Source organism: Ranitomeya variabilis, chromosome 2, assembly GCF_051348905.1.
Source record: "Ranitomeya variabilis isolate aRanVar5 chromosome 2, aRanVar5.hap1, whole genome shotgun sequence".
In the NCBI taxonomy this organism is placed as follows: domain Eukaryota; kingdom Metazoa; phylum Chordata; class Amphibia; order Anura; family Dendrobatidae; genus Ranitomeya; species Ranitomeya variabilis.
Genome location: NC_135233.1, coordinates 1,016,937,021 through 1,016,954,606, shown reverse-complemented (window position 1 = coordinate 1,016,954,606; position 17,586 = coordinate 1,016,937,021). Strand labels below are relative to the sequence as shown.

At 43.9% G+C, this 17,586-nt stretch overlaps 1 long non-coding RNA gene across 1 annotated transcript in view; it reads right to left on the bottom strand.

Annotated features, from left to right (window-relative positions):
• Positions 1-326: 326 nt before the first annotated feature.
• The window catches only part of LOC143808538 (uncharacterized), an 83,083-nt gene continuing 65,823 nt past the window's right edge, over positions 327-17,586 (bottom strand). Inside the window, exons 2-3 of the long non-coding RNA XR_013221973.1 lie at positions 4,166-4,239; positions 327-508 (exon numbers count right to left, since the gene is read on the bottom strand). This is a non-coding gene — a long non-coding RNA (uncharacterized LOC143808538). The remainder of the gene's footprint in view (positions 509-4,165; positions 4,240-17,586) is intronic.

The window sequence follows — 17,586 nt, the reverse complement described above, 5'->3', positions numbered from 1 at the left end:
GGCAGGATGGAGATGTCAGATGAGGCAGGATGGAGATGTCAGATAGGGCAGGATTGAGACTTCAGATGGGGCAGGATGGGAGATCACATGGGGCAGGATGGAGACAGATGGGGCAGGATGGGGACATCATATGAGGCAGAATGGAGACACATTGAGGCAGAATGGAGAACATATGGGGCCAGGATGGGAAAATATATGGCTGGAGCCAGGAATGAGACACAAGGAACTAGGAATGGGACACAGGGGGCCAGGATGGGGGATTTTATTACAGTAGGGGCTAATTAAGGGATATTATTACTGCAGCAATGTATTTTATTTTTGAGGATACTGTTTTTAATGGGGGGTCTTGATACTGTGTAGGGCGGCACTATGTCACCTTTTTTTCTTCTTCTGGTGTAGTGTAGAAGTTGGAAAAAATAAAGGAATGTGCTCTTCAAGTGGTGTCATAAATAACTGTGTTATTTTATGCAGAGTCGAGTCCTGGCTGGAAGAAGTCATGTGATCTGTGCTGGATGAAGAAGAAAAGCGAAGATGAAGGAATTCAACTGGTGAGTCAGTCTGTTACCTATACACTATATAGTATATACAGAGCCCCTGTGTGTAATGTTACTTGTGATCACTGTATTACCTATACACTATATACAGAGCTCCTGTGTGTAATGTCACTGATAATCGCTGTATTACCTATAGAATATACACTATATACAGAGCTTTGTGTATAATGTCATGTGATCCCTGTATTACCTGTACACTATATACAGAGCTCCCATGTATAAATTCAATGGTGATCACTGTACTACCTGTACACTGACACTAAACACTGTCTACTATTAACAGAGCTCCTGTGTATAATAGCACTTTTGGTAATATTAGTATTGTTTTTTTATTAATGATCACTATTGTAGTATTCGAACACTATATGGTGGTAATATGTGGTCTGGTTATGGTGTGACGATATTTGTCCCTTGTACATAGTATTATTCAGTCACTATGAGGTGGTAATATGTGTTCTGGTAATGAAATGACCATATTTGTCCCTTGTATTTGGTATTATTCAGTCATAGTGTGGTGGTAATATGTGGTTTGGCCACGGTGTGACGGTATTGTGATATTATTAGTTATTTTAAAAAATTGAAAATAAATAAAAATATACCTAAAAAGAATATTGGATATTTTAACAAATGATTAATGGGTTAATAGGCTAGAGTAGAGTAGGGTCCTGCAAAAAGAGTCTCCTTGTCATGGTGGAAGTGTAAAAAAATGTTTGGCCTAAAAAAAAGCTGCTCTCCATGTATGTGATGTGATATTGGATGGGATCTGTTAATGTGTGATTGGTGAGGACGTGGTGCAAAAGTGGATTTTTTCCAAGAGTGGGTGGTAGGACTGTGGAAGGTTCAAAGGGTGCTGAGGTGGAGCCTTGGTCGAGTCTCAAGGGGGCCGAAAATTTTGCCAGTATGTGGCTCTGAAATTACTGGCAGCAGCCTTGTCCACTTCTACTCCTCTTTGGTAATACCTCGTATGGAATTCTGTGTCCAGTTCTGGGCACCATATTTAAAAGAAAGACAAACAAACTGGAGCGAGTTCAGAGAAGATCAACCAGAATGGTGACCGGTCTGCAAACAATGTGCTATGAGAAATGGAAAAAGGATTTTGGAATGTTTAGATTGCAAAATAGAAGACTGAGACAAAACTTAATAGCTGTCTACCAATATATCAAGGACTGTCATACTGTAGAGGCGTCAGCTTTATTCTCATTTGCACAAGGAAAGAATTGAAAAAATGGGATGAAACTGAATGGGAGGAAACACAGATTAGATATTAGAAAAACATTTTTTGACAGTGAGGGTTATCAACGAGTGGAACAGGCTGCCACGAGAGGTGGTGAGTTCGCCTTCCATGGAATTCTTCAAACAGAGACTGGACAGGCACCTGTCTGAGATGGTTTAGTGAATCCTACATTGAGCAGGGTGTTGGACCAGATGACACAGGAGGTCCCTTCCAATTGTACCATTCTGTGATTCTATGAAAACCCCCGCTTGACTGCAAAAGACCTTCAGAAAGATCTAGCAGACTATGGAGTTGTGGTACATTTTTCTACTGTTCAGAGACACCTGCACAAATATGGCCTTCATGGAAGAGTCTTCAGAAGAAAACCTTTCCTGCATCCTCACCATAAAATTCAGCGTCAGAAGTATGCAAAAGAACATCTAAACAAGCCTGATGCATTTTGGAAACAAGTCCTGTGGACCGATGAGGATAAAATAGAACTCTTTGGCCATAATGATCAAAGGTGTGTATAGAGAAAAAAGGGCACAGAATTTCACGAAAAGAAAGTCTCCTCAAAAATTCAGCATGGGGGTGGATCAATCATGCTTTGGGGTTGTGTTGCAGACAATGGCAAGGGGAATATTTCACGGGTAGAGGAGAGAATGGATTCAATAAAATTTTAGCAAGGTCTTGATGGAAACATCACACCATCTGTAAAAAAGCTGATGGACAATGATCCTAAACACGTCAAAATTCACAATAGACTACCTCAAAAGGTGCAAGCTGAAGGTTTTACAATGGCTCTAACAGGCCCCTGATGTGAAAATCATTGAAAATCTGTGGCTAGACCTCAAAATAGCAGAGCATGCAAGACAACCCAGGAATCTCACAGAACTGGATGAATTTTCCAAGGAAAAATGGATGAAAAACCTTCAAACAAGAATTTAAAGACTCTTTTCTGGCTACAAAAAGTGTTTACCAGCTGTGATACTTGCAAAAGAGGGTGCTACTAGATACTAACAATGCAGGAAGCTCAAACTTTTGCATAGACCCATTTTACTTTTTTGTAATTCTTAAAATTAAAAAGATTAAATGCAGGGGAGGGGGAGCAGGGGCTGTCTAATTATACTCACCTGCTCCTGGCGCGGTCCCTGCAGGTCCCTGGTTCCCCGCAGGTCCCTGGTTCCCTGGTGCCGCAGCTTCTTCCTGTACTGAGCGGTCACATGGTACCGCTCGTTACAGTAATGAATATGCGGCTCCACCTCCCATAGGGGTGGAGCCACATATTCATTACTGTAATGAGCGGTAATGGTGACCGCTCAATACAGGAAGAAGCTGCGGTGCCGGGGAACCAGGGACCGCGCCAGGAACAGGTGAGTATAATGGGGTGGGGGAGCGCTGCGCGATAGTCACCTTTCCTCGTTCCGGTGCCGCTCCGTCTTCAGTGTCTTCTGCAGTGATGCTCAGGTCAGAGGGCGTGATGACGTGGTTAGTGCGCGCCCTCTGCCTGAACGTCAGCGCAGAAGACGGAGCGGCACCGGAAAGAGGAAAGGTGAATATAGCAAGTGCTGGGGGCCTGAGCGATGAGAGGCGAGTATGTGATTTTTTTTTTTTATCGCAGCAACAGCAAATGGGGCAAGTGTCTATATGGAGCATCTTATGGGGCCATAATTAACGTTTGTGCAGCACTGTATGGGGCAAGTGTTTATATGGAGCATCTTATGGGGCCATAATTAATGTTTGTGCAGCATTATATGGGGCAAGTGTTTATATGGAGCATCTTATGGGGCCATAATTAATGTTTGTGCAGCACTATATGGGGCAAGTGTCTATATGGAGTATCTTATGGGGCCATAATTAACGTTTGTGCAGCATTAAATGGGGCAAGTGTCTATACGGAGTACCTTATGGGGCCATAATTAACGTTTGTGCAGCACTGTATGGGGCAAGTGTCTATATGGAGCATCTTATGGGGCCAAAATTAACGTTTGTGCAGCATTATATGGGGCAAGTGTCTATATGGAGCATCTTATGGGGCCATAATTAACATTTGTGCAGCACTATATGGGGCAAATGTGTCTGTGGAGCATCTTATGGGACCATTATTAACCTTTATGCAGGATTATATGGGGCATATTTTAATATGGAGCATCTTATGGGGCTCATCATAAACTTTATGGAGCATTACATGGGGCTCTTGATTCAATATCAATATTCAAAAACAGTTGAGAACGTGTATATTTTGTAGCGGCGCTAATGTAGGTGCATAGGGTCAGCTGCAAGTATAATCCCAAACCACATAGGGAAGTAATAATAATGCAAGGAGATATATAATATAATACCCGCTCTCAAAATCAATATGCACTTGTAGGTCACCAATATATTTTCAAATGATTACCTGTTAGGTATATAGGGGGCTGTTTGGAACTGTATGCTGAAAAGGTAGTTCAGATGGATGTATGTTGACTCAAACTGGAGTGGAAAGAAAGGGGGGTAATTAGTATACACACCACTTATCTGAATGCTATGCGGTAATTGGGAGGTACTAAAGTAAAAATAAGTATATCTATGTGTAAACTGGCTGACAAAGGGGGTGGCATTGTCATTCTGGACCAAGTCCACTATGACAGGGAGTCACAACGCCGCTTATGTGACACAAGGACGTATAAAAAATTGTTGGGTGACCCCTCAATAGAATATACAAATGACCAGAAAAGACTTCTCACTAGAGGCCTAGAAAATGGATTTATAAATAAACAGGAGTATGAATATATATAAAAGAAAGTATAGCATATGATGACCCAAAATTAGTATTTACCAGAAAACTAAACAAAAAACTAATATATTAAATATCTTTATACATTTTAATCAAAACTAGGAATAACAAAAACCGACACCCTTTAAAAAAAACCTCTACATAGGAGTGGGTTACATAAAAATCTGGCCCGATAATACTAGGGCAATAGGTGGGAGCACGATACTAGAGTCTGACCTCTATGCGTCCCTAAAGTGCTCCCTGCCTGTCTGCAGAGGTTGGCACCCTCTTGGACGCAATGTGGCGCCCCCGCTCCTCGACGGCTAGCCCTATAGGCCCTGCGGGTCCCTAATTTAGTAGGTGGATGCTGTGGATATCACCAAATTGCCCACATCTAGGGCCCAAATGAAGAACAAATCGATGCCAGATGGTAATTCACCAAAGTACCCCAATAGCAAAAGGCTTGGTCAAACCATATATAACCCCTAACAGTGTACTCTAAGCCTGCTCTACTGGCTATTACGCCCTTCGAAGTCCCTACTCGGACCACCCTGCCTGACAGCGGAGGTTGGCACCCTCTTGAGCGCAAAATGGCGCCCCCGCTCCTCGGCGGCTGTCCCTTATGGCCCTGAGCGAATCCCTACAAAAAAGTGGGGATCCTAAAAGGTGGTGCCTATGGGGCTGCAGTAGTGAACTACAATGAAGATATATGTATATATCAGTTAAGCCTAAAGTAGTAAAACACAGAATGGGCTAACAAAACAATGTGTCTTCATTATACACAGTGATACAACATGATAAAGGGACAGAGGCAATGAGCTACTTTTTAAATTCAGCACAACTCTCCCCAGGAAAGGTGGAGTTTTTAAAGGATTGTGCATTTTTTATTCTCACACATAATTTTTTAAAAATACAAGGCGGACTACTATGCCCAGCAGTGGGGCACAGCCATGGGGACCAGATTCGCGCCCAGTTATGCGAACCTCTACGTAGGTAGGTGGGAGGACCTCTATATCTACCCGGGGGGTTCTCTGCGCGTGGGTCTGGCCCTGTGGCTGCGTTTGAAAAACCTTTCTATATATTGGTGTCCTACAAGTGCATATTGATTTTGAGCGCGGGTATAATATTATATATCTCCTTGCAATATTCAAAAGCACTTAACCTACTGATGTCTCAATTAATTTTACTTTTATTGGTCCTCCGAGTATTTTTTAGTGCTCGGAGATTTAGTTTTTATTGCCGCAGCTGAATGATTTACATCTGTTAGCCAGCATAAGTACATGTGGGGAGTCCCTAGCAACCAGGCAACCCCCACATGTGCTTATGCTGGCTAATAGCTGTAAATCATTCAGCTGTGGCAATGAAAACCAAATCTCCGAGCACTAACAAATACTCGGAGGACCCCCGAGCGTGCTCAGGAAATCTCGAGTAACGAGTATATTCGCTCATCACTAATGATTATCCCTTTCATCCAGATAGTCATACCATAGAAAAACATTAATAAATAATATTTCCCTCACATCTGCTTTACATCAGCACCAGTTATAAAATGTTATTTTATTTTGCTAGCATTTTAGGAAGTTCAAAAACGTAGCAGCATTTTTCCTTTTTCCAAAGAAATTTACAAAATTATTTTATCTAAGGTCCTATCCAGGTTTTGAAGTGACTTTGGGGGTTGTGATGTAGTGACCCCTGCTACAGCTAGGTGGCGCTGCATGTGCTCCTCAGGATATGCATGGAGGCATATCTGTAGTTGTAATGGTTGAACTAGCCACACACACCTCCCACCTATGGGAGTGGCTACAAGTATATAATGTGACCATGTGGGTCACATGGGAGAGATGGATGGACCTGAGTGGTCTGTGTGGCAGGTCCTGTAGGGCCTCTGTGTTGGGAGGTCCTGGGAGTAGGACTGTTGTGAATTTGCTTTTTGCTCCCTCTAGTGGTTACTAGTTTTTTGACTCTGGTTTTTCTGTCATTCCTTTTATCCGCACCTGGGTCGTTAGTTAGGGGTGTTGCTATATAAGCTCCCTGGACCTTCAGTTCTATGCCTGGCAACGTAGTTATCAGAGCTAGTCTGCTGTGCTCTTGTCTACTGATCCTGGTTCCAGTTATATCAGCTAAGTCTGCCTTTTGCTTTTTGCTATTTGTTTTGGTTTTGTATTTTTGTCCAGCTTGTTCCAAATCTATATCCTGACCTTTGCTGGAAGCTCTAGGGGGCTGGTGTTCTCCCCCCGGACCGTTAGACGGTTCGGGGGTTCTTGAATTTCCAGTGTGGATTTTGATAGGGTTTTTGTTGACCATATAAGTTACCTTTCTTTATTCTGCTATCAGTAAGCGGGCCTCTCTGTGCTAAACCTGGTTCATTTCTGTGTTTGTCATTTCCTCTTACCTCACCGTCATTATTTGTGGGGGGCTTCTATCCAGCTTTGGGGTCCCCTTCTCTGGAGGCAAGAAAGGTCTTTGTTTTCCTCTACTAGGGGTAGCTAGATTCTCCGGCTGGCGCGTGTCATCTAGAATCAACGTAGGAATGATCCCCGGCTACTTCTAGTGTTGGCGTTAGGAGTAGATATATGGTCAACCCAGTTACCACTGCCCTATGAGCTGGATTTTTGTATTCTGCAGACTTCCACGTTCCTCTGAGACCCTCGCCATTGGGGTCATAACAGTTTGCCAGGCCAGTATTAAATGTTTAATGCATTGCAGAAGAGGGATTATAAGAAAGAAGATTCTGAGTTTTTTTTTTTTTCTTCTTCCCCTTTACCTCAGAGTGGCTATGCTTGCTGCAGACATGAATGTCCAGACCTTGATTACAAGTGTGGACCAGCTGGCTACTCGTGTGCAGGGCATACAAGACTATGTTATCAGAAATCCTAGGTCAGAACCTAAAATACCGATTCCTGAACTGTTTTCCGGAGACAGGTTTAAGTTTAGGAATTTCGTGAATAATTGTAAATTGTTTTTGTCCCTGAGACCCTGTTCATCTGGAGATTCTGCTCAGCAAGTAAAAATTGTTATTTCGTTCTTACGGGGCGACCCTCAGGATTGGGCTTTTTCGCTGGCGCCAGGAGATCCGGCATTGGCTGATCTTGATGCGTTTTTTCTGGCGCTCGGTTTACTTTATGAGGAACCCAATCTTGAGATTCAGGCAGAAAAGGCCTTGCTGGCTATGTCTCAGGGGCAGGACGAGGCTGAAGTGTATTGCCAAAAATTTCGGAAATGGTCCGTGCTGACACATTGGAACGAGTGTGCACTGGCCGCTAATTTTAGAAATGGCCTTTCTGAAGCCATTAAGAATGTTATGGTGGGTTTTCCCATTCCCACAGGTCTGAATGATACTATGGCACTGGCTATTCAAATTGACCGGCGGTTGCGGGAGCGCAAAACCGCAAATTCCCTCATGGTGTTGTCTGAACAGACACCTAATTCGGTGCAATGTGATAGAAAAACCGCAAATTCCCTCATGGTGTTGTCTGAACAGACACCTGATTTAATGCAATGTGATAGAATCCTGACTAGAAATGAGCGGAAAATTCATAGACGCCGGAATGGCTTGTGCTACTACTGTGGTGATTCTACACATGTTATCTCAGCATGCTCTAAACGTATAGCTAAGGTTGTTAGTCCTGTCACCGTTGGTAATTTGCAACCTAAATTTATTCTGTCTGTAACTTTGATTTGCTCACTGTCATCTTATCCTGTCATGGCGTTTGTAGATTCAGGTGCTGCCCTGAGTATCATGGATCTCTCATTTGCTAAGCGCTGTGGTTTTACTCTTGAACCATTAGAAAATCCTATTCCTCTTAGGGGTATTGATGCTACACCATTGGCAGCAAATAAACCGCAGTATTGGACACAGGTTACCATGTGCATGACTCCTGAACACCGCGAGGTGATACGTTTCCTGGTTTTACATAAAATGCATGATTTGGTTGTTTTAGGGCTGCCATGGTTACAGACCCATAATCCAGTCCTGGACTGGAAGGCTATGTCAGTCTCAAGTTGGGGCTGTCGTGGTATTCATGGGGATTCCCTGCCTGTGTCTATTGCTTATTCTACGCCTTCGGAAGTTCCGGAGTATTTGTCTGATTATCAGGATGTCTTCAGTGAGTCTGAGTCCAGTGCACTGCCTCCTCATAGGGACTGTGACTGTGCTATAGATTTGATCCCAGGCAGTAAATTTCCTAAGGGAAGACTGTTTAATCTGTCGGTACCTGAACATACCGCTATGCGTTCATATATCAAGGAGTCTCTGGAGAAAGGACATATTCGTCCGTCTTCTTCCCCTCTTGGTGCGGGATTCTTTTTTGTGGCAAAAAAGGACGGATCTTTGAGACCTTGTATTGATTATCGGCTTTTAAATAAGATCACTGTCAAATTTCAGTATCCTTTACCGCTGTTGTCTGACTTGTTTGCCCGGATTAAGGGTGCCAAGTGGTTCACCAAGATAGACCTTCGTGGTGCGTACAACCTTGTGCGCATTAAGCAAGGTGATGAATGGAAAACCGCATTCAATACGCCCGAAGGTCATTTTGAGTACTTGGTGATGCCTTTTGGGCTCTCCAATGCGCCTTCAGTTTTTCAGTCCTTTATGCATGACATTTTCCGGAAGTATCTGGATAAATTTTTGATTGTTTATCTGGATGATATTTTGTTTTTTTCTGATAATTGGGATTCGCATGTGGAGCAGGTCAGGTTGGTCTTTAAAATTTTGCGTGAAAATTCTTTGTTTGTCAAGGGCTCAAAGTGTCTCTTTGGTGTACAGAAGGTTCCCTTTTTGGGGTTCATTTTTTCCCCTTCTGCTGTGGAGATGGACCCAGTCAAGGTCCGAGCTATTCTTGATTGGACTCAGCCCTCGTCAGTTAAGAGTCTTCAGAAGTTCTTGGGCTTCGCTAACTTCTACCGTCGTTTTATCGCTAATTTTTCTAGCATTGTGAAACCTTTGACGGATATGACCAAGAAGGGCTCCGATGTAGCTAACTGGGCTCCTGCTGCCGTGGAGGCTTTCCAGGAGTTGAAACGCCGGTTTACTTCGGCGCCTGTTTTGTGCCAGCCTGACGTCTCACTTCCCTTTCAGGTTGAGGTGGATGCTTCGGAGATTGGGGCAGGGGCCGTTTTGTCGCAGAGAGGCCCTGGTTGCTCTGTTATGAAACCTTGTGCCTTTTTCTCTAGGAAGTTTTCGCCTGCCGAGCGAAATTATGATGTGGGCAATCGGGAGTTGTTGGCCATGAAATGGGCATTTGAGGAGTGGCGTCATTGGCTCGAGGGTGCTAAGCATCGTGTGGTGGTCTTGACTGATCACAAAAATCTGATGTATCTCGAGTCTGCTAAACGCCTTAATCCGAGACAGGCCCGCTGGTCATTGTTTTTCTCCCGCTTTGATTTTGTTGTCTCGTATTTACCAGGTTCAAAGAATGTGAAGGCCGATGCTCTTTCTAGGAGCTTTGTGCCTGATGCTCCTGGAGTCGCTGATCCTGTTGGTATTCTTAAAGATGGAGTTATCTTGTCAGCTATTTCTCCGGATCTGCGACGTGTGTTGCAGAGATTTCAGGCTGATAGGCCTGAGTCTTGTCCACCTGACAGACTGTTTGTCCCGGATAAGTGGACCAGCAGAGTCATTTCCGAGGTTCATTCCTCGGTGTTGGCAGGTCACCCGGGAATTTTTGGCACCAGAGATCTGGTGGCCAGGTCCTTTTGGTGGCCTTCCTTGTCAAGGGATGTGCGGTCATTTGTGCAGTCCTGTGGGACTTGTGCTCGAGCTAAGCCTTGCTGTTCTCGTGCCAGCGGTTTGCTCTTGCCCTTGCCTGTCCCGAAGAGACCTTGGACACATATCTCCATGGATTTCATTTCTGATCTTCCGCTATCTCAGGGCATGTCCGTTATCTGGGTGATATGTGATCGCTTCTCCAAGATGGTCCATTTGGTTCCTTTGCCTAAGCTGCCTTCCTCTTCCGATCTGGTTCCTGTGTTTTTCCAGAACGTGGTTCGTTTGCACGGCATCCCTGAGAATATTGTGTCAGACAGAGGATCCCAGTTCGTTTCCAGGTTCTGGCGATCCTTTTGTAGTAGGATGGGCATTGATTTGTCGTTTTCGTCTGCTTTCCATCCTCAGACTAATGGACAGACGGAGCGAACCAATCAGACTTTGGAGGCTTATTTGAGGTGTTTTGTCTCTGCTGATCAGGACGATTGGGTGACATTCTTGCCGTTGGCTGAGTTTGCCCTTAATAATCGGGCTAGTTCCGCCACCTTGGTTTCGCCTTTTTTCTGCAACTCTGGTTTCCATCCTCGCTTTTCTTCGGGTCATGTGGAGCCTTCTGACTGTCCTGGGGTGGATTCTGTGGTGGATAGGTTGCAGCAGATCTGGAATCATGTGGTGGACAACTTGAAGTTGTCACAGGAGAAGGCTCAGCGCTTTGCCAACCGCCGCCGCGGTGTGGGTCCCCGACTACGCGTTGGGGATTTGGTATGGCTTTCTTCCCGCTTTGTTCCTATGAAGGTCTCCTCTCCCAAATTTAAACCTCGTTTTATTGGGCCTTACAAGATATTGGAAATCCTTAATCCTGTATCTTTTCGTCTGGATCTTCCTGTGTCGTTTGCTATTCACAATGTATTTCATAGGTCCTTGTTGCGGCGGTACATTGTGCCTGTAGTTCCTTCTGCTGAGCTTCCTGCTCCGGTGTTGGTTGAGGGCGAGTTGGAGTACGTGGTGGAGAAGATCTTGGATTCTCGCCTCTCCAGGCGGAGGCTTCAGTACCTGGTCAAGTGGAAGGGCTATGGTCAGGAGGATAATTCCTGGGTGGTTGCCTCTGATGTTCATGCGGCCGATTTAGTTCGTGCCTTTCATGCCGCTCATCCTGATCGCCCTGGTGGTCGTGGTGAGGGTTCGGTGACCCCTCACTAAGGGGGGGGGGTACTGTTGTGAATTTGCTTTTTGCTCCCTCTAGTGGTTACTAGTTTTTTGACTCTGGTTTTTCTGTCATTCCTTTTATCCGCACCTGGGTCGTTAGTTAGGGGTGTTGCTATATAAGCTCCCTGGACCTTCAGTTCTATGCCTGGCAACGTAGTTATCAGAGCTAGTCTGCTGTGCTCTTGTCTACTGATCCTGGTTCCAGTTATATCAGCTAAGTCTGCCTTTTGCTTTTTGCTATTTGTTTTGGTTTTGTATTTTTGTCCAGCTTGTTCCAAATCTATATCCTGACCTTTGCTGGAAGCTCTAGGGGGCTGGTGTTCTCCCCCCGGACCGTTAGACAGTTCGGGGGTTCTTGAATTTCCAGTGTGGATTTTGATAGGGTTTTTGTTGACCATATAAGTTACCTTTCTTTATTCTGCTATCAGTAAGCGGGCCTCTCTGTGCTAAACCTGGTTCATTTCTGTGTTTGTCATTTCCTCTTACCGCACCGTCATTATTTGTGGGGGGCTTCTATCCAGCTTTGGGGTCCCCTTCTCTGGAGGCAAGAAAGGTCTTTGTTTTCCTCTACTAGGGGTAGCTAGATTCTCCGGCTGGCGCGTGTCATCTAGAATCAACGTAGGAATGATCCCCGGCTACTTCTAGTGTTGGCGTTAGGAGTAGATATATGGTCAACCCAGTTACCACTGCCCTATGAGCTGGATTTTTGTATTCTGCAGACTTCCACGTTCCTCTGAGACCCTCGCCATTGGGGTCATAACAAGGACTAGATCCCTGAAGAGCACATGGGGGAGGCCTTGGACCTGGGGGCCTGTGTGTTGGACGGTCCCAGATGGGGATGGACGTCCTGAATAGCGCACAGAGAGGATGCATGTGCAGAGTCCGTGATGGCACTGCGTTTGGGGAAGCTACAGCCCATCTGAGGATCTGGACTGTCAGGTGGCCTGGTGAGCAAGGCATTGCCCGGGACGGTGATCCCAGTTCGGCAACTTCCCTGAGAGAGAGAGTACTGACAGGAGTCAGCGTACGGAGCAGGAGCTCCTGGAAGGTAACCCAGCGTATGGGGTGCTGTGCAGTCACCCATGGTAACTGGATGGAGTAAAGTCCAGCATGATTAGAGACTGCAACCGTAATGTCGTATGTTGGTGCCTGTTGTGCTCCATGGACACTAATGAACTGTATGGCGTGTGGTCACCCACGATAACTGGACACAGAGGTTCGGTGTGTTTAGTGACCGAATTTCAAAGCCGTATACTATGATGTGAAGATTGATGTAAAGACTGTTTGCTTGTCATTCATATTTCTGTGGCTTATGACTCCATAATAAACCACATGGACTGTTAAAGTGAAAACTTGTGCCTGACTGTTGTGAACTCTATTTTTGGGCTCCCTCTAGTGGTCACAAGTGGTACTGTGTAGTGTTGTCTTTCTGCAGGTTGCAGCATCAGCTGGTTTGTTATCCTTGGTTGGTTTCCTATTTAGCTCACCTGGATACTCAGTTCCTTGCCTGCTATCAATGTATTCAGTGCTCTTCAGATTCCTTGTGGCTACCTTGCTCCCAGTCTCTCCAAGACAAGCTAAGTTTTTGTTTGATCATTTTTTGATTATCAGCGTTCATTATGTTTTTAGTCCAGCTCGCTAAAATGTGATTTCCTCGCTTGCTGGTTGCTCTAGGGGACTGAGTTTCTCCCCCCACACCGTTAGTTGGTGTGGGGGTTCTTGAAATCTCAGAGTGGATATTTTGTAAGGGTTTTTTACTGACCGCATAGATTCCCTTTTCTATTTTCTGCTATCTAGTATTAGTGGGCCTCATTTGCTGAATCTGCTTTCACCCCTGTGTATGTGCCTTCCTCTTACCTCACCGATATTATTTGTTGGGGGCTTCTATATCTTTGGCGATTATTTCTCTGGAGACAAGAGAGGTCTTTCTTTCTTTCTAGGGGTAGTTAGTTCCTCAGGCTGGCTCGAGACGTCTAGGATTTTTAGGCACGTTCACCGGCTACTTCTAGTGTGTTTGGATAGGTTCAGATTTGCGGTCAGTCCAGTTTGCCACCTCCCTAGAGCTTGTCCTACGTTTGTTACTTAGCTGGAGTAATTTGTGATTCTCAACCACTAAGGATCATAACACCTGACTACGTTAATCCGCTGCCAAATGAGTGTCCCCCAATACACTCAGTAAGTGCAATCTTACAGGGTCCTATATATATTGGAAACTCCCTAAAAATGATACCATTTTAAAAACAGCGCCCCCGACATATTGAAAACTGATGTCAGGTATTTTATTAACCCTTCAGGTGATTTTCTGGAATTAATGCAATGTGACATAACAGGAATCAAAAACTGTATTTTTGCCATCTAAATGTTGCTAACTTCAAAACAGGTCACTATTTGCCGGCAGTCTCTAAGGCCGCTAATTGATCGTGAGCTGTCATAACAAACACCAGGACCACACAATCATGATCTCAGGGTGCTGATGGGGATAAAAATGAAGCCCCCACACTCTGATAACCATTTATATGATGTAGTCACTAGTGACAGCAGCATCTAAGGGGTTAAACAGATATGGACGGTGCAAACAATGATCGTAGCTAATGTAGCAAGTTGTCAGCTATAGTGTACAGCCGACAGCTGCTGGATTATCACCTGTATGAGGATGCTAGTCTATTATATCTCAGGCCAGTAAAAAGACGTATTGGCGGTCATTAAGGGGTTTTAAGAGTTGTGATGGAGCACAAAATTGCTGACTCCATCACTTACCCCAGCAGGCCATGGGTATCATTAGAAATATTGGTCTTGTAGAACATCTTCCTTTCCTCCATCCAGGGTAATATTAGTAATATATCCCATCTGGTTCATGGGGACGGGGACAGCATGGGCCTGTGTGATTTCAAATGCCAGGACTGAATTTCAGCCCCAGTCCGTACCTGCAAAAGAGGATGTGTATTGTCTACTGAGAGAGACAGGAAATGTCTTATTAGGGTCTGAAATGGATCAAAGAACATCTGACACCCTTCACAACTAGCTACGGTAACTGCAGTACAATGTGAGAGCAGACAGTATGGCTCCAGGAGAAAATATGGAATATTGGATTTTCTATACATCCAATATTAATGAGACATACATTGTTGACACCGGGATAACTAGGCCAAAGCTACACATATTTTCTCATAATTATAATCCCCACCAAAAAGTTCCAAACCCATGGGGCCATAAAACCACCAGCAGATAAGCCATGTTTGGGTTCTAAGTATAGCTATAATCCTGATACAAAAGATGACATCCGTTTCGACCCTCTGTGATCACTTTATGAGGAGTTATTACATAAAATGGGATTTCTTAAAATTATGAAGGGCTGTCCAGCCCACAACTGGTACCTTGTGAGGTCATCATAGAGGGGTGTGCGGGTGGGACTAAGGGTCTGATAAAAGATCAATCCAAATTATCATCAACGTTCGTGCAGAGAGCTACGTATCGTGTATTAATACAGGGGCCTTGTTTATCGACAGCCAAATTGAATCGATCTCCTTCAGCTAAACTGAATTGTCTCTGCGATTGGTGTAGTAAGTTCTCCTGTTAATCCTGATTATTTTATGCAACTGTTTATGCTCTATTGTTTTATACCCCTTGTAAAATCTTTTGTATATTTTTCACAAACACTGCCTTCCCTTTGGATTAAATATAAAGTTTAATAGTTCTACTCTTTCTGTTCTGTAAACTCACCTCAAAGTTATAGCTACCGTTAATGGTGTCTAATCGTCCGAAACAGATTAATGGGGGCGGCGAGTAGTCTGGGGTTATCGTAGAGTTAAGCTGTGACCATACCGGAGTGTGTACACATATTAGCTGTGACCGTACCGGAGTGTGTACACACATTCCTTGTGTTGGAATGCGAAGGTGTATATGCCTTACGCCCACCGCTAATTTTCCAATAGCCGGTCTAGTGGTGCGAACAGGCTGCAACCATCTTCATTGATCATCGGCTAATTGTTAAAATTGCCCGGACGATAGGAGGCAGCAGAGAGCTGGGTGCTCCAAAGATCACAGGGGGTGGTGCTCATGACCTCCCCGGCCTGTGATATCAGGGATTTGTGGGATTAAGAAGGTCCTGACAAATATTGTATCCCTGACAAAATAGTAAAACTTTTCCGTTGTCAGAACCATTAATGAAAATTTTAAATTTGGGAATAATGGACGCAAAGTCTTGTGGACTCAAGAGGGGAGAGACCATCCAGCTTTTAAGATGCGCAAACATTCTCCATAGGTATTGGCTTGCATTAGTACCTATGACATGGACACATGGACAGCTTACAGATAACGAAAAGGTATTATCAATGCTGAGCATTGTATAGAGGTTTTAAAACAATACTTTTTCCAGACAACGTCTATTTCAGGGAAGGCCTTGTATGTTTCAGCAAGACAGAGCTAAATCACATAATGCATTCATCATAACAGCATGGCGTTGAAGAATTATAGACTCAAAGAATGCTAGAGTTGGAAGGGACCTCCAGGGCCATCGTGACCAACCCACTGCTCGATGCAGAATTCACTAAACCATCTCAGAAGAAGAGATTGTTTAGTGGAGAAGAAAAAGAGTTCAGGTGATGAATTGACCTGCAGCTCAATAAATCTAAAGAGCCATACTCCTTTTCTACTTTTTTTTTGTTTATACTTTAAATTAGTAGTTATTCTGGCACCAATAGAACTTCAGTCACAGCATCTGAGAACAGGTCACAGTTATTTTGAGTGACACAGGTATATAGGAATAACATTTTTACTTTACAGTAATTCAGTATAGAATATCGGTCCTAGTGTCAGTATCAGAGGTTTTGTCCAAAGTTTTATCAGATTCTCATTATAGGATAATCCAAGTTTCACCTAAGCTTTCACAATTAATTCTTTGAGGAAAGAAAATAGTCTCTCTACCATCTAGCCATTCACTGTCCTGTAGACTTACATTGCCGATTTTGATCCAACACTCCGCAATTACAGTTATATGAAAAAGTCTGGGCACCCCTATTAATCTTAAGCTTAATGTTTTATAAAAATTGTTTTTTTTGCAACAGCTATTTCAGTTTCATATATCTAATAACTGTTGGACACAGTAATGTTTCTGCCTTGAAATGAGGTTTATTGTAATAACAGAAAATGTGCAATCTGCATTCAAACAAAATTTGACAGGTGCATAAGTATGGGCACCCTTATCATTTTCTTGTTTTAAATACTCCTACCTCCTTTGTACTGACTTACTAAAGCACTTTTTTTGGTTTTGTAACCTCATTGAGCTTTGAACTTCATAGCTAGGTGTATGCAATCATGAGAAAAGCTACTTAAAGTGGCCACTTGCAAGTTGTTCTCCTGTTTGAATTTCCTCTGAAGAGTGGCATCATGGGCTCCTCAGAACAACTGTCAAATGATCTGAAAACAAAGATTATTCAACATAGTTGTTCAGGGGAAGGATACAAAAAGCTGTCTCAGAGATTTAACCTGTCAATTTCCACTGTGAGGAACATAATAAGGAAATGGAAGAACACAGGTACAGTTCTTGTTAAGGCCAGAAGTGGCAGGCCAAGAAAAACATCAGAAAGGCAGAGAAGAAGAATGGTGAGATAAGTCAAGGACAATCCTCAGACCACCTCCAGAGAGCTGCAGCATCAACTTGCTGCAGATGGTGTCACTGTGCATCGGTCAACTATACAACGCACTTTGCACAAGGAGAAGCTGTATGGGAGAGTGATGGGAAAGAAGCCATTTCTGTAAGCACGCCACAAACAGAGTCGGCTGAGGTATGCAAAAGCAGATTTGGAGAAGCCAATTTCTTTTTGGAAGAAGGTCCTGTGGACTGATGAAACCAAGATTGAGTTGTTTGGTAATACAAAAAGGCGTTATGCATGGCGGCAAAAAAACACAGTGCGTTGTATAGTTGACCGATGCACAGTGACACCATCTGCAGCAAGTTGATGCTGCAGCTCTCTGGAGGTGGTCTGAGGATTGTCCTTGACTGATCTCACCATTCTTCTTCTCTGCCTTTCTGATGTTTTTCTTGGCCTGACACTTCTGGCCTTAACAAGAACTGTACCTGTGTTCTTCCATTTCCTTACTATGTTCCTCACAGTGGAAATTGACAGGTTAAATCTCTGAGACAGCTTTTTGTATC